Raw genomic sequence first — 14,811 nt, forward strand, 5'->3', positions numbered from 1 at the left:
ACAAAAATATAGTATTCTTAGCATTTTTATTAAGAATTTAATTTCTTCATATAATGCCAAATATTCATTTAAAGGCTTCCAACTGACGATATTTCTCTTACTTTTATGAGGGGAAGAATCTAAATATGAATTTAATCGTTTTGTTCTCTACCTCTTTAAAATATGATGCTCGAACATGTACTTGTTTTGAGTGTCTACTTACTTTCTATCGGTATCTATGGATTAATTAAGCTGGAATATGGTTAGAGCTGTGTCTTGAACTTATACTGAATGCAGTTAATATAAATTTTGTAACCTTTTCTGTTTAATCATTTTGTTCTTTTCCTCTTTAAAATATGCAAATTCATTGTACAATAACTTCTCGCATGATTTTTGTTACAAACTCAAATTATTGGTTCGTTTAGGAAGTGCTTTTAAAATGTTTTTAAAACAAATTCTTAGTAAAAATACAAATGACGTATACAATCAACATCTAATTAGATAAATTCATTAATTGACGTGATATGGACACATCACTTATCACGTCATATGGTACATAATGTGGTACAAAAAATGATCTTCCTAACATTTTGTTTTTAAGAATTTAATTTCTTCATATAATGCCCAAAATACATTTATAGGTTTCCAACTGACGATATTTTTCTTATTTTTAAGATGGGAAGAATCCAAATATGATCTTATCGTTTTGTTCTCTGCCTCTTTGAAAAATGCAAATTCATTGTACACTAATTTCTCGCATGATGTTGTTACAACCATGAAAGTGTGTTTGGAACTACTTTTCAAATGATTGAAAACACTTTAAATGGAAATGCTTTTGGAATCAATCATTAGTCAAAATACAAGTGAATTCTAAAAAAGCATTTCAAGTACAACCTGCAATGAAGCACATAACTAGTGTTTTTAAAACCTAAAAACATTTTCACCAAAACATTTTCAGTTATTTTACAAGTAATTTCAAACAAACTCTCAAATTATTGGCTCATTTGGAAAGTGCTTTTAAAATGTTTTTTAAACAAATTATTAGTAAAAATACAAGTTAATCATAGAAAATCACTTAAAGTGCTTCCTATAAGAAACATCTGGAACCCAAAACATTTTCTCTAAAAAATACTTCCAGTCATTTAAAAACACCTCTCAAACACACCCTATAACATAAAACATAATTTATCAATAGGAGACGAGGATTTGAACTTAAAACAAGAAGAACTAGTGGTTTTTAATACTCAAATATAGTACATGTTTACACATTTTCACTACTTAATCATAAAACAAAAAAGGGTTTTTGAGTTCTTCCCCATACATTTGGTAGAACTTTTTTTTTTTTTTTTGTCATTAGTTAAATTTGGGGGTGGGGAGAATCGAACTTGAGCGAGGTGGGAGTTTTCTTGGCTCTAGTGCCACTGCAACTAGGCCCCCATCCTCATTTGGTAGAACATTGATGATGCTCAAGTTAATTTGCAAAAATAATGCCAACATGTTGAAGGTTTTCCATCATGTCAACTTACAATGCTCCTTACAAGCTTCGCTGAGATTACTGCATGGCATTTCGATGCCGAAATTAGCCAAGCAAAAACATGTCCCGTTTTTGTCTTCTGGTTTTTAAAACAACAAAAGCTTTGCATTCGCAACTTTTTATTTTAAATATTCGTATGAGCTAAAAAACAGTAACATTCTTTTCTCTCTTTTTTTTTTTTTTTTTTTGGTCAGTAACATTCTTTTCTCTCACAAACTTATTGTACTCTTATCTTCGGCTTTGGATTATGATCACGTGACATAATTAACATTATGCGGTTTCTGTCTATGTTATTATACATGATTGAATTATTAATACTATACTTTAAAGTACAATCTATAAAATTGTAATTTGTTCATATTATAACAAAGGTCGTTCTTGAAATTTTTGGGGTCATGTACGAGATTCAAACCGAGGCTTTTATAAGGTCTACAATTTTAGTTTCTATCTTTTCTATTATGTTTTATCTTTATTTGATTATGTATAAATTGATATAATGCAAACAAACAAAAAATGAAGCGTGGTGTGGTACTAAGTACCTAGCTATCTACGGAAATGGATTATCTTCGGATCCCTTCCTCCTAATCCATTAAGTCTGGAGATCCAGACCATTGAAATTTGATCCAACTGCTACAAACAGGGGCCCACTTTAAAAGTTATAATAACTTTAGCTGTTAGATCAAATTTCAATGGTCCAGATCCCCAAACTTGGTGAATTAGGAGGAAGGGATCGGGAGAGGATCCCTTTCCGCTATCTACATCTCCTATGCTTTTAGGTTCAAAACTCTTTAATTTTAAATACAAAAAAATAAAAACATGAAAAAATGTGCTGCAAGAGGTATTTGAACTCAGTTGAGAGAGATTCAGTGTGCCCGGTCTAGTACATCAAGTGTCATAATACAAGTGGTTGAAATTCTTTTTCAAGTATCCAACCACTTATATTATAACTTATGGTGTACGGGACCGTGTTTCTAGCACATGAAAAATGTATCCTCAGTTAGAGCTACAAAAATAAGAAGCACAAAAACAATTACACTAAGAACTTAATTTGGTTGATTGGTGGAACTTTATATATACTTTATACACAAATAAAATAGAATTGTATATTGGGGCCGTACTAAAGGTCCTGTGCGGTGACACCACTTGCACACTTTCAGAACCGGCTTTGATTATAATGCATAATGGACTGTATAATCAAAAAATATAAAATAATTTTTCATTTATAGGTCATACAATGTTTTTATAAATTTCTATACAATAATTTGATATAGAATTTGGTCTTTCATTCAGAAATTGACTAAAACCGCATCATCATCCTTTCGTGCGGCTCTAGTGTTCCACTATTGAAGGTGCAGCTTCTTAGCGTTAGGTGAGACACTTATCAGAAAACTCTTATGCAATTTATTTTTATTTTAAATAATTTTATGAGATAAGCTATACAAATTAACCTACATAAATAACATGATTTTTGTTAACCTGCATACCTGCAATTGCTAGAAAACTACGACATATATGGATCCAAGTGTATTATCTTTGCACCTTATTGTATTGAATAATTATAAACCAAGCGGAGTAGAGATCTTATTCCAATCATGTTAAGACACTTCTGAACTTTTTATTTTCTTTGCTTACTAAAAAAGACTTCAGGTATTTTCGCATTCTTATTTTTTCTATATCCATTGCTTCTGTGATTCATCCTTCCTCGGATTCTTTCAATTATTGAAGCTTAGAAATAAGAGGCGAGTGCACATGGAGGAAACAGAAAGCGTAACAATTGACACCCATATTTTTTTTCTTTCTATTATGCAACTCTCTTGTAAGTAGTGGATAGTCTTCGTTTATAGAGCTTTCTTCTCCATCTCATTTGCGTCTCAAGTATAAATTCTCAACCCTCCCTCAGTGTAGCTTATAAAATCTCATCATGGTAATTAATGTATGAAATTGAAATATTTTAAAGATAATCACGAGCTGGTAGCCCAATGGTAAATAGCGTATTGCGAGGCTTCCTTCAAATTAAAAACTAAAAGTTTTGGGTTCGAAACCCACTACTGGTGTGGAAGCCAGACTTATGGTCAGAGGGAGGTTGAAATACCTCTGTGAGTCTTTCTGGCCTCTGGAACGGATGAATAACCATAACTTACCATCAGTTGTCCTCCTTTAAAAAAAAAAAATATATATATATATATATATATATATATATATATATATTTTTTTTAAAGATGTTGGATGATGTTATAAAAGTTCTTTCAGAAACAAATAAACATCTATAATTTAGTCACTAACGCATGCAAGAAGTGTAGGAAGTGACGGTGGCCGACAATTTTCAGAAACGTTCTTTTCTTTTCCTGTTCACCTTCACCGGAGAGAGAGAGAGTTTCTTTACACTATTATTAGGGGTGTGATATCCACACACATCTTTTTACTTCTCACACATCTTTCTAATTTTCAGCCGTCGGATCAGGTGAATTGAAGAAGATAAAAAAAAAAAATTTAACAAGGGGTGTGTGAGAAGTAAAAAATAGTATGTGGATAGCACACCCCTATTATTATTCTCTCCAAGAAGATGGTGGCATGTGTTAAATTCGAAGAATAATATTTAACATATATTATTTGAAGAACAATACTAGTTGATACGTGTAAACATCCTTTGACATATACTAATGTAAGCGAAAGATACTTTAAACTATAAAAATATCACCACCTATCACTATGTATATGTTAAAATATTAATCAGTGTTATAATATACTTATTTGTATACATGTAAGTGTTACAGCTACATGTATATTATATCACGTATACTAATTATCAATCAAATGTTAACATGTGAATGGTACACGTAACTAGATGAGACTTTAAACTTCTTGAAGATAAGATTTTTTTCTGTGCATGTAACAACGTCTTCGTGTCACAAATTATATGGTGTTAAAATTTTATTTCATGTTTTAATATTGCATAAATTCCTCATCTCACAGTTTATAACCGTATATATTTTGCATTCAAGATTAAAAAATATACTTCTTGTAAATTTTGACCCTTTTTTTAAAGATATAAAAAAGAGTTATGACAGAATTATAAATTGTTCAAGTTTTACATGTTTTCGAGGAAGCAAACATGGTGGCAGATGAGCTTGCATGCATCTGCAACATCGTTCAAACTTGTGTATTTTATAAATTAAGGACTCAACTAATTTTTAAGCCAATTTTTCCTTACCTCTATTCTCTAAATGTTCCATACAAATTACCAATTACCTTAAACTGTTTATATGTTACGAACGTGACTAAATTCAACGAAAATTTGAAGAAAATAGACATTAAAAAGGGAAATTTGCTAAAAAGTTATTTTGAGTCATTAATTTATATTATATACATATAAGTATAATTTAAAATTAAAAAATCCAAAGTGCAAGTACCAAATTCAGGTAGTAATTGGGCAATTTACTCTTATTTTCTTTGTCATAAAAATATTTTTAAAAACAGCTATGCAACCATAGGATTAGACCATAAAGCCTCGTTTAGTGAATTAAATGAGATATGTTGTGATCAATTAAAATGAACTTAAGTCAAGTTTTTTGTTTGTTATGTTAAATATAAGATGAATATGACTTGACATAATAAGTTATAAATTTACAATAAAATAAATTATAAGTCCCCGTTTTACAAATTTTTGCTAATCCAATTTTATCCTAAAGACCCCATCCCTGCGTATAATAGGGCTGCACATAGCTGAGTAGAATAGGAACCGCACGGCAAAATGTTAGACTCAAACTGGATCGTGATGACAACGCGCCCAACCTGCACGCGTGGGTGACATAATCCTGCGCATAACAGAAATCTCTTTGTGTCAGTCAATTAACCCTCGAATCCTGCCTTCTTAAAGGGATAACGTGTGAAACAGTCGTTGCTCAAGGCAGGAAGCTTCCGTGCCCTCGCGGTCCCCCGACGACAATCACATCAGATTTTTCATGTGTTCCAAACCAGAGTTCAAATGTACTGCGCCCAGACCTCTCTAAAACTCTTTGCAACTTCTCTGTAACTTATTAGCTCATTTGTTAACGTCTTAACATTCATTTAAATTTTACTTAATAATGTTATTTCTTTAACTTATCTTTTCAATAAAAAAATTATAAATTAAAGATGAGTTAAATTAAAAGAACACATGTCACTCAAGTATATATGTCATAGAGAGGCCAATTTAGAATTTTGAGTGCAGAAGATTTGCACTCTCCAAACCATGCATTTTGAAGCTATTGGCTTATTTTCTATATAAAAATTAGGATAGAAAATCAGTTATTTGAGCTATTATGATTTTATTTTATTTTTAAGACGAAAAAATAATTTACATTAAATATTTTATTTATTGAGAGAAGATCACATTGTTATAACCAACGTAACTTTTATTTTTTATTCCAAGGGAAATATTTTTGCTGCATTCTGGTCTCTCTCTTCTTTGGGCCTCGGGTGTCCGATGATCGGCTATTTGTCTTCGTTTGATTGTCTCAATACATTTAATATTTGTACTTATAATGTAAAATAGTTGCGCAACAGCTAATAATCTTTTTGTATAGTTTTTGTTAAAAAAAATAATAATGTCTTTGTATGGTTTTAGTTAATAATCTTCATCTTATACAAGTTTTAGTAAATAATCTCATCTTACTTTCCAAAATTGGATTCTTTCTCGTGAACCATTCAATCCAAATATACCCGCGATTCCATAGCTAATTTGATAATAAGTCGTGATTTATTTGTAATAATATACAATTTGGTGGGAAATAATAGAAGGAAATTCCTTTTTTATGTATGAAATAAGAACCCCTCTTGAGGAAATGAAATTAAAAATAGCCGTGCTAATTTGGAATTTACCATATGGGGGTAACGTACGTTGAATGAATTCATTAGGTCCAAGTTGCCGTGTAAATTTCATGGCTATATTAGTATGTATGAAAAGGTTTACCTACACTACATGCACATGGGATATAACGCATTCCATCTAATAGTCTACCCAATTTGACCATACAAAACTTGATTATTATTTGAATAAAAAATTATAATTTTGTATCATAAAGGGATTCAGATTATCGTTTAGTACTACAATCTAATTGTAATTATTTTCACTTGTAAGTAAAGATTATATGTTCGAAGTTCTAACCCAAATCCGCCCATGTCCAATTTGACTTCAAACCCGATTGAGCGGGTTAGAATGAAGTAAAACCTGCCCAAACCCAACCCGACCTCAACCAGATTATTTATTGGGTTAGGTTGGGTTGATGTTTTGCCCCTCCATGTCAACCCAAACCCAACCCGATTTCTAGCCCGAATTGCTCATGCACAGATTACCCATCCCACTTCTTATTATACAAGCTAGATGTTTGGGAGAGCTGTACTTGAAGTTTGTTGTTTGCTTTTCATTTGAACAAACGAAATTATTGCTTTTATGTTTTTCTTTTTTTGGTTAAAACGGTGGTATTGTTTTGTCATTTAATTTGAACTTTAGAAACGCGTTCCACACTATTTGGTTTATTTTTCATATGGATGGTGATGTGTAGAATTGAATTTTAAATAGTTTTGTGGTATTTTGTTCAAAATTGGAGACTTGTCTTACAAAATAATGTGTTACAAGATTGAATTTGATAAAATTGGGCAAACCCGAACCAAACTTAAACTGGAACCCGAATAAAATTGCATGACCCAAATCCGAATTAAGAATGTTGAGTTAGGGTTGGTTTGACCATCTAACCCGCCTAATCCGCCCGAGTTGCACCACTAACATAGATAGTGAATTTCATACTAGTTACGACTACCGACTTCTGGATCATCTGTTTGGTTTTTTCTTTGCTTATACATGCTTCGAACAAGAAAGCCAAATTCCTCTCTGGCTACTAAACAAAATACAACTGCAAATGGATTACTTTCAATGGCTTTTTAAGGTGTAATTATTATCTTCTTTCTTCTATAAACCACTCATAATTTTTATCTTTTTGAAGGTCAAATTAGTTGTATCTAGCGAAGGCTTCATACAAGAAAATGACCTTAAGAAATGTGATGGTTTTGAGTTAATATTGCAGTATTGCACGAGGCACGACCATAATATAATATAAATGCTTTTCGAAGACAAACCCTAAATCCGTAATTGGATATTTCTCAAGCAATTGGTGTACATTTTTTTAATGTTTAAATTAATTTGTTTTGTGTGGTGATAAAAAATTTCAAAGGCTGATTGACCCTTAATTTTTGAAGAACCCTACACCAGAAAATGCCTCAACCATCTTTTTCTCTTATTTGGGGGGTTGAAAACTTAGAAAGCTGACACGTCTTAGTCTACTCTTTCACATACAACTGCAGCGGTAAGCTTTTGACCTAAATTTTTTTAGCTTATCTGTTTAGGGTTTATAAAAACATGTGTGATTACTAATAGAACAATTAAAAATGACTAACTCTTTAATAGAACGACCACTTGTCTTCTATCTCCGAAATATGTAATGACTTTGATGACGCTAAACCAAAAGCAAATAAGAATGTCTTTTGGGAGATAAAATCTTACTTTTTGTTGTTTTATGAAACTCATCCAAGGAACAGAAGAAATATCAACATGCCAATGATATTTGAAAACAATAATTTTGATAACTATTTCCTTTCTTCTTTTTTTAATTTTGTGTTACATATAGAGGAAAAATATAGAGGAAACCAAAGAACCATAGAAGAGTGAATGAAGAATATTGAGAGAGATGTATAATAAATGTTTTAAAAAATAAAAATAAAAAACGAAATAATTAGCAAACAGGTTCTAAAATTTTATCACCTAAAAAAAGAGATTGACATTTGATTCTGCTTTCAGATCACAGACTATAGCCATATTCTATATGTCTACAATGCCTTGGCGTGATAGTTTTGTTGTCCGACTTTTTGTATGGCCAAAAAAAAGATTCATTGTTCTAAACATATGAAATCCAACAAAATCGTACTTAAAAAGAAAAATGAAGGTAAGATCTCGTGATATCCAACGGTTGAGATTTAGTAACACAAAGAACATAGGTTTGGTCAAAATAATACAACCACCGTACACGTGGTGCTTTGGACTATATAGATTTCACACACGTTAGACTATAGTGATTGAGAAGAATACTTGAAACTTTATTTCTTTTAGACTTATCGAATCCTTGAAACTTAATTGAAAAAAGAATTAATTAGTATAACACTCTAATTTTACATTGTGAAGGCTTCTAAGTTAAGCGATAGAGTGGTACTACTACTATCTAAACTCTTTTTTAATTTTTACATACTTTTCTTAATTTTTAGTCATCCGATCAATTAAATTGAAAAAGATTAAATGATATAAAATAATAAGGTGCATGAGAAATTAAGTAAATCTTGGTGTAGCCAAGTTTTCCACGATAATGTGCTTGTGTAATTCACATTTGAATATTTATTCTCGTAATTCATAAACTCATTAGTAAAATGAATATAATTTATGAAATAAATTTATTAATTGAGCGGTCTTAAAATGATGGTGGGTGATGCTAATTGAGCGCGACTGACTTTATTATACCGAAGAAAAGTAACCCCTTATTCATAGCCTCCAAATGACTTTCATCACCTGCTTTTCTGTCAGTATCTGATTAGCAAAGACCTTATCCTCCAATTTACGATCATTTTGGGGAGACGTGGCGCGGTGGAAATATATTTTTATTTAGGCTTTTTAGTTAAAATTGTGCTTGAGATTTGTATAACACATCACTTTGTTCTTTGGGATTGAAAATCAATAAAAATGGTCCATGAGATTGTTCATCATCCATTATTTTGGTCATTCAATTGAAAACTCTATTAAGTGTCCCGGAGCTCTTGGTTAGAAGTATGTGCAATTTTCAAAGTTTCGTAACTCAATTGTTTCTTAACCAAATTCGACCCATAATATATCAAAATGAAGATAGGAAAGTTAAGAATAAGATTATACCTATTTAGAAGCTCAATGGTTGCCGGAGATGCCAGAAAATAGCTTGAAAAGTGACTGGTCTATGGAAAAACTGGAAAACTCGCCGGAAACTGGGTAAATTTTAAACGTTCATAACTTCTTTAATACTCAACGAAATTGAGTGATTCAAAAACGAAAATCATACTTCTAGATGATACGAAGAGAATGGTACCTTTTTCGATGGCTAATTCACCGTGGTTTGGCCGAAAAACGACTCGAAAGTGGCCAACTTGAGACCAAGACAGCCACTTTCGATTAGTTTTCCGGCCACAACACAGGGATATAGCCATCTAATCAGGTACCATTATCTTTGTGTCGTTGAGAAGTATGATTTTCGTTTTTGAATCACTCAATTTCGTTCAGTATTGAAGAAGTTATGAACGTTTAAAATTTACCCAATTTCCGGCGAGTTTTCCAGTTTTCCAATGGACCAGTCACCTTTTAGCCTATTTTCTGTCTATCTCCGGAAATCATTGGGCTTCCAAAAAGGTATAATATTGTTCTACACTTTTCTATCTTCATTTTGATATATTATGGGTCGAATTTGGTTATGAAACGATTGAGTTACGAAGCTTTGAAATTGCCCAAACTTCCAGCCAAGAGCTCCGGGACACTTAACGGAGTTTTTAACGGAATGACCAAAATAATGGATGGTGGACAATCTCAGGGAGCATTTCTATTGATTTTCAATCTCAGGGACCAAAGTGATGTGTTATGCAAATCTTAGACACCATTTTGACTAAAAAGCCTTTTATTTATTTATCTTAGCAATTATCATTGCTTTATTTTCAATCAAGTTATTCGGAGCATCAAGCCAGAAACAGAAAATAAAAAGAAGTCATAGGAACATTGTACTTGAAGCCTGTACCTTGCATTCAACATTGGGAATTGGATCCACTCTGGATTTTAGTATCTGAAGTCTAAGGATCAACATATCTGAACTTCACAAAGTGACTTCGACGATCTCTATTAACTCATTTCGCTAGTACATTACACAAATCAACAGCTCTGATCTCTTTTACACACTAATCAACAATTCGTATATGTTGATCCTTAGGCTCCGGACACTAAGGTTTGGAGCCAATCCAATTCCTCAACATTGTACATGAACTTCCCACAGGGAAAAGTCAGTCTACAGTGATCAATTAGTATACTTGTAGCCTTTTATTTTCTAATTTGATTGCTCAGATAGATATTTAGTAGCATTATGTAGAGTTATTTTTTGTCACGTGATTAAGGTAATTACTGAATAACTGAACAATTCAATTGAAGACATGTTTAAGTTTATGATGTGTTTTCATACTTATAACTTGAAGTAATTATTCTGTCACTCGATACTATCACCTGACAAGAACAATCTACGAAATCTTTTCTGTGTCCTTTGAGAACTGCATACATATTTTGCATGATTTTCATCCTTTGAGACCCGCATGCATGCATCATGCTTAGTTTTTTATTGGTTTTCAAATCAGAGACCATATTAAACGGGAAAGGATCCTCTCCGGACTCCTTCCAGTCGGATCCTCAGGTTCCAGAAGATTGCCTGCAAGGCTTGCCTCCAGCAGAGCCGGGAAGCAATCGCAGCTTCTTCTCCTTCCTCAAACAGGGTCGCAAAGCCACAGTCGCAACCTTGCCTTGAAATAGGACCACGAAGCCATCGATCCCGACTACGATTTCGATGACGCAATCGTCTCCTCCACATCGGCGCCCCTCTCTCAACCTTCCCGCCGTCTAAACCATCGCCGCTGCATCCATGGCCGCTGCTGCCATCACAGCTTCTTCTCATTCCAATGGTGTCAAGGTCGGCTGAATGTTTTCTAGCCGTTCGATTTTCTTTTGAACGGATAGGATTGAAGGATCCTCCGGATCTGGATGGAAGGGATCCAGAGAGGATCCTTTCCTATATTAAACAGCATCTTAGCTTTGCCACTCAAAACCCTAGCTAGCAAAATATATATGGTTCAATATTATTATTCAAAAAATGCATATCAACGTCGTACTGGTCCATGGTTTTTGGTTCCACAGGGCCCGACTACGTAAGTCTGCGTCCCTCCAAATGGAAACCTTTACGACCAAATAAGAAGAGATTCTTAACGTGGAAATGCAAAAGCAGACATTACAGGGAGAAAAGAAAGGTAGAGAGCAAAGATGCCGTGAGAATAATTGGTTCTGCTGCTGTTGCTCAAGATATGAAGCCCTATATGACCTCCAATTTTATTGGCACCAATGCTTTTTTCCACATCACTGGGAAGATGATTCTCAGAAGTAGGCACGGGTCTTGTCCCAATTACATAAATAACAACTTTTATGGCATGGGTGCACTAGTATCGCAACATCTTGTATCAATAATACAATTACATGTGTAAGTTTTTCTCTAATAACATTGTATCATTGACACGAAATATGAGAATAATAATGTACTTGTACCATGTAAGTTGCTCACAAAGAAACTTTTTACCCTAAATTGCAAACTATTTTACCAGGAAATCAGAAATGTTTTCGGTGTGGTTCCTGTGGTACGGTAGAAATAATGGAAGTCCCCACATGTAACTATTTTGCAGAGTTGATATGGATTAGACAACCCACTTCCTAAGTGGGATGAGCATTTCATGAGTATTCCTTCTCACCACCTCTCCCTAGCAACCTCCACTTTTTCGAAGGGTACTTGCAGCATTTCATCAAGTTGAAACTAGTAATTTTAAAACACCAAATTTATTCGTCCAATGATGTTTTTGATCGATTCGAACTTAAGATATTGAAACTTGTAATTAGTGTTCCATAATTCAAAAATAAAATGATTTTTCAAAACCTTATTTATATCAAATAAATAATATACTGATCACGTATACTGACACATTATTTAATGAACAAATCTTATAACTCTAGCATTATTGTGATTCAAATTTGTGCAAAACTAATAGAATTTGAACTTAACCATTCGTTATAATAATTCTTTGCGGTTGCCAGGTTGTAAACTTATGTTCCAATAAAGGATAGTGACCCTCTTCCTGGGAATTGGATCCCCTCCTGAGCAAATGGTGGGGATCCTCATTATCCACTAACACGAGCCGTTGGATTTTGATCCAACGGCTACAAACAGAAAGTCCATTTAAAAGTTATAATAATTGTAGTCATTTGATCAAAATTCAACGGCCCTTATTAGTGAGTCATGAGGATCCCCACCATTTGCTCAGGAGGGGATCCAATGGACTTGTGAAAGAGAAAGATGTTGCAAAATCCAAATTGGTGTCCTCTCATATCCTGAAGTTGACTTTGTATTAGGAACTTGATTTTATTGAGAATTTTACAAACACTATATACACATTATAGTATAGTTTTCAACTTTTCAAATATTAAGGGCTCGTTTAAAAGTACTTTTAAATAACTAAAACTGCTTTTAGAGAAAATGTTTTCAGGATTTACTTGCATTTTTACTAATAATTGGTTCCAAAAATATTTTCATCAAAAACGCTTTCAGCCATTTTAAAAGTATTTCCAAACAAGCTTTAAAACTATTTTATTAAACCCCTAATAATAAAGTGCATATAGATGTTTAAACATGTTAGATTTCACTTTCAGAAGATTACTGGATTAAACCATTTGGTGCTTTTAGATTTACAAGCAAAAGAAGACAAGAAAATGAATGATTTGGTCCCAAAGCATCTCCTTATCTATGTGCAATTATAGGGACATGAAAGAAAGATGATAAGTTGGGCAAATATTTGATGGGTCACAGAGGTGAATGTGAGACACAAATTAGCCTAATGCAGGTAGCACACTTGGTGGTGGGAAAGCGTACAAAGTAAAGCATTATATTTTTCTATTTGGAAAAGTCATAAGCTCATGAATGTTTCCAACTATTAGGGTACAAAAATTGGAGCACACAAGACAATTGCATGCACCTAACCCTAGCTAGTTAAATTGTGGATTTTGGCATGTGAAGTTGTCACAAGTGCAATGAAAGTTGTACACTACAACATGGCTAGCTACATTGAAAGATTTTGCGTGTGAACAAACCTTTTTGTTATCTTGTAAGAATCTAATTCTACCAAAAAATGGTGGAGAGAGAGAGAGAGAGAGAGAGAGAGAGAGAGAGAGAGAGAGGAGGTTGGGGGAAAGTCATGATTTGCTTGGGGAGAGAGAGACCACAAAAGAACCCACTAAAGAGATAGAAAGTGGAAGATTTGTTTAGGCTTTTCGTTCATGGTACTTTCTCTCTCTATAGTGGGATGGTGTTTGTGAAAACGTTGGATTTGAGGTCCCAACTTTGCAGCAGCAGCATTTGCAACAAAACCTACACAAAGTAGGAAAACGACCCACGATTGAAGCCTTCTGTTTTCTTTGCATGTGAAACCCACTAATATACACCAACCATGAGTACACACACACACACATATATATGTATGTATGTATCTTTATCTGTGACTGTGTGTAAATGTGTATATATACTTAAAATGGGGTGTCCCTTATTTCAATCCCTCAAAAGTCGTTTCATTTATTTCCTCCAATCTTATAGGATGCTTGTATAAATATGTAGCAATTGCATTTGCCTTCCTCATCCTTCCAATTTTCTTGCCTACCGCGTATGGTTTTTAGCTCTTATCTTTTAGACCCTTTTTTTCTTAAATCTTTTGTAGCATGCATGCTCATGTTAGGGTGCTCCATCTGTTAGAATTTCCTACACATTTAGCAATGGACCAGAACGAATAGTGACCTGCTTAACCATCCCACGTAAAAATTTGTATGAGAGAAGTATAAAGAAAATTGTTTGTGGTTTGTTTTTGTTTGATCATTAATTTGTGACCAAGTTAGAAGTGTGGTAGTTTGAAACGGTAGGGAATCAAATTTGAGTGACTCGTTCAATGTTTTAAAAGGCCAAGGCTCAAGCAAAGTGTTTCATTGTTAGCCCCGCCTAGGCGAAGGTCTTGAAGCGTGAGGTAAAACCTTACTGGATTTAAATAATTGGGGACTGCTATGGGTTATTAAGAAAAAAATGGGAGACTATTGTAGGATATTAAAAAAAATGACTTGGCCAAAACGACATGAAGAGGAAAACTTTTTTTTTTTTTGACAAACGATAGTATCTACACTAAGGTGGTGGGGAAACTATCGTTTTTTCAAAAAAGATTTCTTAGAAAAAAAAGAAAAAAAAGTTTTCTTCTTCGTCGCGATCGTCTTCTTCGCGAAGACGTCGCCGCACAGTAACAATTATAAACTAGAGGACAGAGCCCTTTGATTTTGATTTCGGATCACTGATGTATCTAGGAACACCCAATCAACCGCCTCAGGCATGCCTCGACCACATCTAAACGAGTTTTCACCTACTCCCACT

Source organism: Malus sylvestris, chromosome 8, assembly GCF_916048215.2.
Source record: "Malus sylvestris chromosome 8, drMalSylv7.2, whole genome shotgun sequence".
Lineage (NCBI taxonomy): Eukaryota > Viridiplantae > Streptophyta > Magnoliopsida > Rosales > Rosaceae > Malus > Malus sylvestris.